Source organism: Triticum dicoccoides, chromosome 6B (genome assembly GCF_002162155.2).
Source record: "Triticum dicoccoides isolate Atlit2015 ecotype Zavitan chromosome 6B, WEW_v2.0, whole genome shotgun sequence".
Taxonomy (NCBI): Eukaryota; Viridiplantae; Streptophyta; class Magnoliopsida; order Poales; family Poaceae; genus Triticum; species Triticum dicoccoides.
Window position 1 is genome coordinate 714,451,300 of NC_041391.1, and position 11,271 is coordinate 714,462,570.

Sequence of the window (11,271 nt, forward strand, 5' to 3'; positions counted from 1 at the left end):
CATGCAAGTCGTGATTCCTATTACAATAGCATGAACATCTCATACATCACATATAGATCATTCATCATTCATCACAACTTTGGCCATATCATATCACAAACCACTCGCTGCAAAAACAAGTTAGACGTCCTCTAATTGTTGTTGCAAGTTTTACGTGGCTGAATTAGGGTTCTAGCAAGAACGTCTTCTTACCTACGTTAAAGCCACAACGTGATTTGTCAACTTCTATTTACCCTTCATAAGGACCTTGTTCATCGAATCCGCTCCAACTAAAGTAGGAGAGACAGACACCCGCCAGCCACCTTATGCAACTAGTGCATGTTAGTCGGTGGAACCGGTCTCACGTAAGCGTACGTGTAAGGTTGGTCCGGGCCGCTTCATCCCACAATACCGCTGAAGCAAGAAAGGACTAGTAACGGCAAGAAAGTTGACAAATCTACGCCCACAACAAATTGTGTTCTACTCGCGCAAGAAGAACTACGCATAGACCTAGCTCTGATACCACTATTGGGGAACGTTGCAGAAAACAAAAATTTTCCTACTCGTTTCACCAAGATCTATCTATGAGTTCATCTAGCAACGAGTCATTAGATGCATCTACATACCTTTGTAGATCGCGCACGGAAGCATTCAAAAGAACGGTGATGATGTAGTCGTACTCGACGTGATCCAAATCACCGATGACCAAGCGCCGAACGGACGGCACCTCCGCGTTCAACACACGTACGGGACGGGAGACGTCTCCTCCTTCTTGATCCAGCAAGGGGGAAGGAGAGGTTGATGAAGATCCAGCAGCACGACGGCGTGGTGGTGGATGCAGGGCGTCACAGAAGCAGGGCTTCGCCAAGACACCGACGGAGAGACGTAACGGGGAGAGAGGGAGGCGCCAGGGGCTGGTGTGTTTCCCTCCTCTCCCCCCCCCCACTATATATAGCGGTGCCATGGGGGGGGGCGCCGGCCCTAGTAGATGAGATCTACTAGGGGGGGCGGCGGCCAAGGGGAGGTTTCCCTCCCCCCCAAGGCACCTAGGGGTGCCTTCCACCACTAGGACTCCTCCTAGGTGGAAACCCTAGGCGCATGGGCCTATAGGGGCTGGTGCCCTTGGCCCATGAAGGCCAAGGCGCACCCCCTACAGCCCATGTGGCCCCCCGGGACAGGTGGCCCCACACGGTGGGCCCCCGGGACCCCTCCGGTGGTCCCGGTACAATACCGATAACCCCAAAACTTGTCCCGATGCCCGAAACTGCACTTCCTATATATAATTCTTTACCTCCGGACCATTCCGGAACTCCTCGTGACGTCCGGGATCTCATCCGGGACTCCGAACAACATTCGGGTTTCTGCATATACATATCTTCATAACCCTAGCGTCACCGAACCTTAAGTGTGTAGACCCTACGGGTTCGGGAGACAAGCAGACATGACCGAGACGACTCTCCGGTCAATAACCAACAGCGGGATCTGGATACCCATGTTGGCTCCCACATGCTCCACGATGATCTCATCGGATGAACCACGATGTCGAGGATTCAATCAACCCCGTACGCAATTCCCTTTGTCAATCGATATGTTACTTGCCCGAGATTCGATCGTCGGTATCCCAATACCTCGTTCAATCTCGTTACCGGCAAGTCACTTTACTCGTACCGTAATGCATGATCCCGTGACCAGACACTTGGTCACTCTGAGCTCATTATGATGATGCATTACCGAGTGGGCCCAGTGATACCTCTCCGTCTTACGGAGTGACAAATCCCAGTCTTGATCCATGTCAACCCAATAGACACTTTCGGAGATACCCGTAGTCTAACTTTATAGTCACCCAGTTACGTTGTGACGTTTGGTATACCCAAAGCACTCCTACGGTATCCGGGAGTTACATGATCTCATGGTCTAAGGAAAAGATACTTTGACATTGGAAAACTCTAGCAAACGAACTATACGATCTTGTGCTATGTTTAGGATTGGGTCTTGTCCATCACATCATTCTCTTAATGATGTGATCTCGTTATCAATGACATCCAATGTCCATCGTCAGGAAACCATGACTATCTATTGATCAACGAGCTAGTCAACTAGAGGCTTACTAGGGACACGTTGGTGCCTGTTATTCACACATGTATTACGATTTCCGGATAACACAATTATAGCATGAATAAAGAAAATTATCATGAACAAGGAAATATAATAATAATGCTTTTATTATTGCCTCTGGGGCATATTTCCAACACCGATATCATACAAAGTTATCCTCTTTATACCCACAACACAGTTTTATTTCTTGTTTCTAGTTGGAAGCAAATGTTGGGTGCACGTAGAGTCGTATTAGTGGCAGATAGAGCTTGAGAGAATATTGATCTTACCTTTGGTTCTTTGTCGGTCCGACACTCCATAATTATCACTTCCACCTTTGGGAATTGCTACGATGATTCCCTGCACTTGGGGATTATCAAACTCTTTCCTGGCGCCGTTGCCGGGGAGCAACATCGTGGGGTTGATATTCTCATGTGTGCTTGTTTGCTTTCTTCACTAAGTAGATTTTGTTTTTCCTTTTTGTTTCTGTTTAGTTGTGTGTGAAACATACAAAAAAAATTTAAAGAATGAAAATACAAAAATATTTACTTGCCTCTCATGCCTAAAAAGTTTTTCAAAAAGGGAAGTGATTGGAAAGTTATGCATTGAAGAAGTGAGGGTCGACCTTGAGCACTTGTGGTCATGCTCACGGAAACAATGTAGATTTTTTCATGGAAGTTTCTCTGTAAATAATTATCCCCTTGTATATATCCATTGTATTATAAAAATAATGTGCCAAGCTTTGGTTTTAGTATGATAAGATTGCTTGCTTACTATGTGTAGAACAAAAACAGAAACTTTGGCTGTAGTGCATGAATTTACATTTTTTACTGGAAAGTCAAATGTGTATGAAACTTTTTGCACATTACTTCTGTACAAATTGTTAAAATTGTCAAATTTATTTCATAATTTTGGGAGTTAAAGAAGTTTACTAAACTTCCAGATTACTACAGACTGTCCTGTTCTTGACAGATTCTGTCTTTCATGTGTTGTTTACTTATTTTGATGCATCTATGGCTAGTATGTAAGGGTATGAACCATAGAGAAGTTGGAATACAGTAGGTTTAACACCAATATAGATAAAGAATAAGTTAATTACAGTACCTTAAAGTGGTAGTTTGCTTTATTACACTAACGGATCTCACAAAGTTTTTGTTTAAGTTTTTGTGAATGAAGTGTTTGAAGAAAGAGGAGTTACCGATGTGAGAAGAATAAAGAGAGACAAGAGTTCAAGCTTGGGGATGCCCAAGGAACCCCAAGTAAATATTTTAAAGGATACTCAAGCATCTAAGCTTGGGGATGCCCCGGTTGGCATCCCATCTTTCTTTTCAACAGATACCGGTATACCTCGGTTTCTGTTTTGTTCACACGATTTGTGTCCTTTGTGTTTTTATTTTTCTTTAAGAGTCATGCTAGTATGAGATAGCTCTTCATTGATTTATAGAATACTTCATGTGCTTCACTTATATCTTTTAAGTATGATCTTATAGAATTGCTCTTTGTGCTTCACTTAAATCGTTTGAATGTGATTTTATAGAATGCTTCGTGTGCATCACTTATATATTTTGAGCTTGGACATTGGTTGGTCTATATTAATTGTAGAATGCTCCATGAACTTAACTTATATCTTTTGGAGTATGAACCATACTATAAATTAAAGTGGGTTTGGAAGAGTGTCAACTTTAGGAATTAGTGATCCCACTATCTTGGAGGGTGTTGAATCTTAGTGTGATATTTATGAAAGTGGATTTGGAGGAGTGTCAACTTTAGTTAGTATTCCACTATTTCGGAAGAGGTTCCAATTGAGTATGCGAACAAAGTTGTTATCCATGATGCTACTGAAAACTATTATAAGGGAGGAATATATGCTTGTAGGAGTTGCCATAATATCAAGTTTCCTCTCTATGTGCGTAAAGTTTTGAAGTTAAACTTGTTTTGCCTTCCTATGCTAGTTGATTCTTGTTCCTATAAATTGTGTGCTCACAAAATTCCTAGGCATAGGAAGTGGGTTAGATCTCAATTGTGCTAGTAATATTCTTCATGATGCTCTTTTTATGTTTCAACTCTTATATTTTATGTGAGCATCATTGAAATCATCATGCCTAGCTAAAAGGCATTAAAGAAAAGCGCTTGTTGGGAGACAACCCAATATTTACCCTTACTGTTTTTGTGTGTCTACATGATTAAGCTACTGTAGTAATCATGTTTTATAGCTTTTGTTTCAATGAAGTGCCAAGTAAGACCTTTGGGAAGACTTGGGTGAGAGTTAATGTGATCTTGCTGTAAAAAACAGAAACTTTGCGCTCACGAGATGAGCTGTCATTTTTTACAGAATAGTGATTTTGAGTTGATTATTTTTGCAGAAGATTAATAGACAAATTCCTCACGTCCACCAATTTATTTCATAATTTTTGGAGTAGCATAAGTATGGTTATTGTTCAGATCATTACAGACTGTTCTGTTTCTGACAGATTCTGTTTTCATCGCATAGCTTGCTTGTTCTCTAGTTTCTATGGCTTATATTTCGCAATATAAATTGTAGAAATGATATGGTACAGTAGGCATTGTGTGAAAACAATTATGAACCTTGTCTTTTACAGCACCAAAGTGACTTTTTTTACTCTCTATCATACTAACCTATCTCACGAAGTTCCATTAAGTTTTGTGTGGTTGAAGTTTTCAAGTTTTGGGTGAGATATCGATAGGAGGAGAATAAGGAGTGGGAAGACCCTAAGCTTGGGGATGCCCAAGGCACCCCAAGGTAATATTCAAGGAAGACTCAAGCGCCTAAGCTTGGGGATGCCCCGGAAGGCATCCCCTCTTTCGTCTTCAAAACTATCGGTATACCTTACTCGAAGCTATATTTTTATTCATCACATGATACGTGTTTTGCTTGGAGTGTATTTTCAATTTTACTTGTTGTTTGAATAAAATCATTGGATCTGAAATATTGAATAAAAAAGGAACCCTCCCATGGCTAGTTAATTATTGGACTACTCAGTGTCCTTCACTCATATCTTTTGGAGTAGTTTGTCATTTACTCTTGTGCTTCATGTATATCCTATGAGTAAATGGGGGAATGAATTGAATGTCATAAATCTGAATTTCTATATGTTTCATATGCTTATAACATGGATAGTAATGACTTCACATATAAAGAGTACGAGGCATAAAAGTTGTTGAGAGTTGGCAAACGTAGTTTTGGTCATCATTGCAATTAATAGGAAGTAATAAGGAAAGAGAGGTTCACGTACAAATATATTATCTTGGATATCTTTTATGATTGGGAGCACTCATTAACTATGACATGCTAAAAGAGTTGATGTTGGACAAAGAAGACAACGTAATGGTTTATGTTTTCTCACATCTCTGTTAAAGTATATTATCATTGACCTTCCAAATATGTTGAGCTTGCCTTTCCCCCTCATGCTAGCCAAATTCCTTCCACCAAGTAGAGATACTACTTGTGCTTCCAAATATCCTTAAACCCAGTTTTGCCATGAGAGTCCACCATACCTACCTATGGATTGAGTAAAATCCTTCAAGTAAGTTGTCATGTTGCAGGCAACAAAATTTGCTATCTAAATATGTATGACTTATTAGTGCAGAGAAAATAAGCTTTGTACGATCTTGTTATGGAAGCAATAAAAGCGACGGACTGCATAATAAAGGTCCACATACAAGGGGCAATATAAAGTGACGTTCTTTTGCATTAAGATTTTATGCATCCAACCCTAAACGCACATGACAACCTCTGCTTCCCTCTGCGAAGGGCCTATCTTTTACTTTATGTTTTTACTTTATGCTTGAGTCGAGGTGATCCTCACCTTTCCCTTTTTCATTTTATCCTTTGGCAAGCTCCTCGTGTTTGAAAGATCATGATATATATATCCAATTGGATGTAAGTTAGCATGGGCTATTATAGTAGACATCACCTAAAGGTGAATACGTTGGGAGGCAACACAATAAGCCCCTATCTTTCTCAGTGTCCGGCTGAAACTCCATAACCACAAGTATTGCGTGAGTGTTAGCAATTGTAGAAGACTAAATGATAGTTGAGTATGTGGACTTGCAGAAAAGCTCTATTCATGACTCTTTCTGATGTTATGATAAATTGCAATTGCTTCAATGACTGAGATTATAGTTTGTTAGTTCTCAATGAAGTTTCTGAACCATACTTGACATTGTGAATAGATTGTTACTTGATCATGAAAAGTTTTATGAGATAATCTACTATTATGACAGATATTCATGCTAGAAAAGGTGATCAAAATTATCATTGATCAAACTTATGCACCTGATAGCATTCCGCATCAAAAAATTTGTGTTTATCAATTACCTACTCGACGACGAGCAGGAATTAAACTTGGGGATGCTGATACATCTCCAAACGTATATATAATTTATGAAGTATTCATGCTATTATATTATCCATCTATGATGTTTTATATACATTTATATGCCATTTTATAAGATTTTTTGGACTAACCTATTAACCTAGAGTCCAGTGCGAGTTTCTGTTTTCTCCTTGTTTTTGAGTTTTACAGAAAAGGAATACCAAACGGAGTCCAATTGACGTGCCAATTTTTGATGATTTTTTATGGACCAAAGAAGACCACGGAGCATCGGAGTTGGGATAGAAGAGTCCCGGGCTGCCAACAAGGGTGGGGGGGAGGAGGGGTGCCCACCCCCTAGGGCGCGCCCCCTATCTCATGGACAGCCCGATGACCCCCCTGACGTGAAACCTACGCCAAAAATTCCTATAAATAGAGAAACCTTCAGGAAATAACCTAAATAGGAAGTTCCGCCGCCGCAAGCCTCTGTAGCCACGAGAGATCAATCTAGGCCCTCTCCGGCACCCTGCCGGAGGGGGCCATCATCACTGGAGGCCATGGAGGAGGATCTCGGAGGGGCCCTCATCGCCATGAAGGCCAAGGACCAGAGGAGGAAAGCCATGGAGGAGGAAGCACAAGGGGGTGAACCTCTCCTCCTCTCTCTTGGTGGCACCGGAGTGCCATCGGGAGGGGAACCATCGCCGCGGTGATTGTCTTCATCAACATCACCATCATCATCACCATCCTCATCTCTTTTATGCGGTCCACTCTCCCGCACCCCGCTGTAATCCCTACTTGAACATGGTGATTTATGCCGCATATTATGATTCAATGATGTGTTGCCATCCTATGATGTTTTGAGTAGATATCTTTTGTCCTTGGGTTGATTGATGGTCTAGATTGGTACAACTTGTATGTTTTATTTTGGTGCTGTCCTATGGTGCCCTTCGTGTCGCGCAAGCGTGAGGGATTCCGGCTGTAGGGTGTTGCAATACGTTCATGATTCGCTTATAGTGGGTTGGTGAGTGACTGAAACACAAACCCGAGTAAGGGGGTTGTTGTGTATGGGAATAAAGAGGACTTGATGCTTTAATGCTATGGTTGGGTTTTACCTTAATGATCTTTAGTAGTTGTGGACGCTTGCTAGGGTTCCAATCATAACTACATATGATCCAAGTAGAGAAAATATGTTAGCTTATGCCTCTCCTTCATATGAAATTGCAATGACGACTATCGGTCTTGTTAACAATTGCCTAGGACAATTTCACACACCGATCCATCATTATTCCACACTCGCTATTTATATTATTTAGTATTATATTCTAACTTTATGATAACAGCATCTACTTTTATATTTTAGCTCTCCGATATCATACAAAGTTATCCTCTTTATACCCACAACACAATATATGACCAATAGTCATGAACAAAAACTAAATATCTATACATATACATAGTTTCATCAATATTACACAGTTTCATCCATAGGTAGCATGTTTCACAAAGTCAAAACAAAAACTAAAGACAAGCACTCCATATCTGAAATTACAAGAAATGACCTAAAACTAAATATCTATTTTCCTAAAAACTATCTTATTACTAAGATCTTCTCTGGATCTTCTTCTTTTCTTCCAACGTGCATAACAAAAACACTAAGAAATAGAGAATGAGTTAGGAGTAGAAATGTAGCATTTCACTTGGTGAAATGCAATGTTCAGTTTTTATGTAAGTTTAACACATGGAAAGCTGGAGAGCATGCTAAGAGTTTTCTTGCCTGAGGACCAGGGTAGCACCAATGGGCTAGCCAAGGGGCCAGTTCACATCCTTTTGGAGGAGATTTTACTCCTGCTCAATTCCATACCTGTTTGGGTTCAGAGATAAGCCCAATCACTGCTCTAACCGTATGCAGATAAGGATACAAATGTGGAAACCGCCAAATTTTGTGGCCCTTCAACCCATTTTTGGTACCGTTTCTGTCTGTATCTGCTAAATAAATCTGTAATTCCAGGGACATGAATTTTACTCTTATCTTCCTAACTCATTTCCATCTGATGCAAAGTGAGTGCGGTGTGGTACTAATCTATATTGTACAACTTATTATGTTCTCACGTGTGTATGTGTGTTAAGACACAAGAGCACTACAACTTTTATATGAAACACTGCAACAACAAAAAACTTGAAATATCGACAGAGGTATTCGTACCATGTCTCCTCAGCTACAACCTTCGGGGTGTTGAAGATCTTGGCAGCATTGTGCCTCTTGTTGGTGGGGATTGGAACACCTTGTGGTGTGTAGCAGTCGCACATAACCTATAAGGAGTAATAAATAGGAAAATATCAACAACCCAACGACTTTGCGCCAAATACAGTAGAAACTTGGCCTCTGATTTAGCTGAAGCCTTCTTTTTTCTCAGTTCAAGTATTTAAGATTTGTGTTAGTCAAACAGTTGTCTTAAAGGCCAAGTTGTTTCTCTGAAGAGACAGTCTCATAAGCAATTAATTATGAGCCAAGTAGGTCAACTAGTGGAATTTTAGGGTGTTTACACAACAGGGCGCTTCCGGTACCAGCGGGCCAGGAAAGAAAATCTAGTATTTACTGAGAAATTTGGTTTCGGGAACTTTGCTGATTCCAATCAAAGAAAGAGTTTTTTCAGGAAGAGAAGCAAGCAGCAAACTGAGAAAATATCACATCAATTCAATAAATAGATCCTAGTGACGCTTATGCTCCATTCTATTTGAATGTTCTCATTTCCTACTAGCCGCCGTTGATAGGATTTAACGATTAATAAAATAACTCAACACTGTAGGCAAACATGTGGAATAAGGTTGTGCTAAAATCATGGAAGGCGAGAAACTGAAAACTGAATATTAGGCCAACTCAATGAAACATGCAAGTCACAAGTGTTTGTTATTCATACCTTAGCAATGTCAAATTTAGTGAGCATGACAATTACAGGACAGCTGTTGTCAAAGACCATCTGCCAAAAATCTTCAAATGTATTGACTGGCGACCTTGAGTAGAAATGAACTTTGTCTGGTCTTTGTCATCATACTGCAGATTTTATATCCAACAATGCAATTAGGATCAGAAAGAAAGAAAAGGGCAGGAAATATGCTATTTCTTACCTTTATAAGGCTTGCATTGATGTAATCATTACTTGAAGTCTGATTGCCTGTTGAGGACTGTAGCTTTATCCCGGTTTCATCAACTAAATAATAAAGTCGAGTTAAATCAAATAATAAAGAAGGACTTCGAGCCACAGTAAACTTCTGAGCCAACTGGAGCGATGTTCTTATGGCCTGAAATAATTGCGAATCACTAGTTGCATTTGTTAGCCATAATCTTGATGCAAGTTTGTTAGTTGACAGCCTAGTTAGTAGGGGAGGATTGAGTCACACGCATGCATGGATAAGTTGTTAGTGGCCGAGTCATGGATGCATGCATGTAGTGCCTTAGCTGGTGCGTGCGTGACTTGCGGTGTGGCTGGGCTGTGCGTGCGTGTGTGGCAGTTGGGGTGTGTGTGTGCGCACCGTGATGCTCGATTCCGCGCTCGAGTTCGGCTACATCCTTCTGGCGTTTGTCGCTGGCGGCTGCCATGGCGGACGCGGAGGCGGCACGCGGTGAGCGTCTGGTGCTATCGGGCTCGTCAGGCGCGTCGGATGCGTGCGGGACGTGCGGTATGCACTGGTGCGGTCGGGCGCGTCGGGTGCGCGCGGGACGTGCGGGGCATGGAGGGACGCCAGGCGTGTGTCGCCGGCGGAGAAGGAGCTCGGCGTATGTCGTCGGGGTCGTGACGGTGCACGGTGCGACTAGCGTCGGTGCGCCAAGTCGGGTCCGCGGGCTGCTGGGTCACGGCCGTGACGACGACAACGACGCGAGCTGCATCAACTCCGGCGACGGCGGGAACACAACACGTCGCAGCGGGCGCGGAGGTGCGTGATGACGTCAAACGAAGGCGTGTCAAGATTAAGGGGGAATTGTTAGCCATAATCTTAATGCAAGTTTGTTAGTTGACTGCCTAGTTAGTAGGGGAGGATTGACTCACACGCATGCATGGATAAGTTGTTAGTGGTCGAGTCATGGATGCATGCATGTAGTGCCTTAGCTGGTGCGTGCGTGACTTGCGGTGTGGCCGGGCTATGCGTGCGTGTGTGGCAGTTGGGGTGTGTGTGTCCGCACCGTGTATAAATCCCCCGCCCGTGTACTGCTTGTATGGTGAGAGCCAGCGATGTAGCCATTGAAAAAATAAAGAAGATTAGGGCGTGCGTGCACCCTCCGCGGCGTTCGTGCGCCGGCCCGGAATTTCTTTTGTCTTGTGTCTTCTTGTATCTCTAGCCGAGAGTGAGAGAGGGCTGCGGTTCTAACAGCATTCTTAGGAAATAATATTCCTTAATTCTTATAACAGCCAATTTCAAAATATTTCTTATATGTACAATTAAAAACATAATTAGCCGAGCATCAGCTGTCCTAGTCAACACATATATCTGAATTGTTTCTTTCAGTTCCATTGAACTGAATGTGGACGAGCTAGTGTGGTACCACGAGGTTAGAACTGAATGGGGTCGTGAACTCGTGATACAATGTCCATACCCATTTGTTTTCTTACAAAAAGTTGAGTAAGATGCTAAGGGCAGATAATTCACTTGTTCATAGTAATACTTCATACAACATTAGATACGACAACGGGCATTTGCGAATACACAATACAACGACGGACTTGGAAACAGAGAGTGAGCTAATTAGGTTAGAAGTTACTAAAACAGCTGGCCGTACCTGTTCAGGTCGAGCGCGACGACGGGGTACCAGCTAGCCGGCGCAAATCGGGGGCCCCTCGGTTCCAGGGGCCGGGGCGGCCGCCCCGTC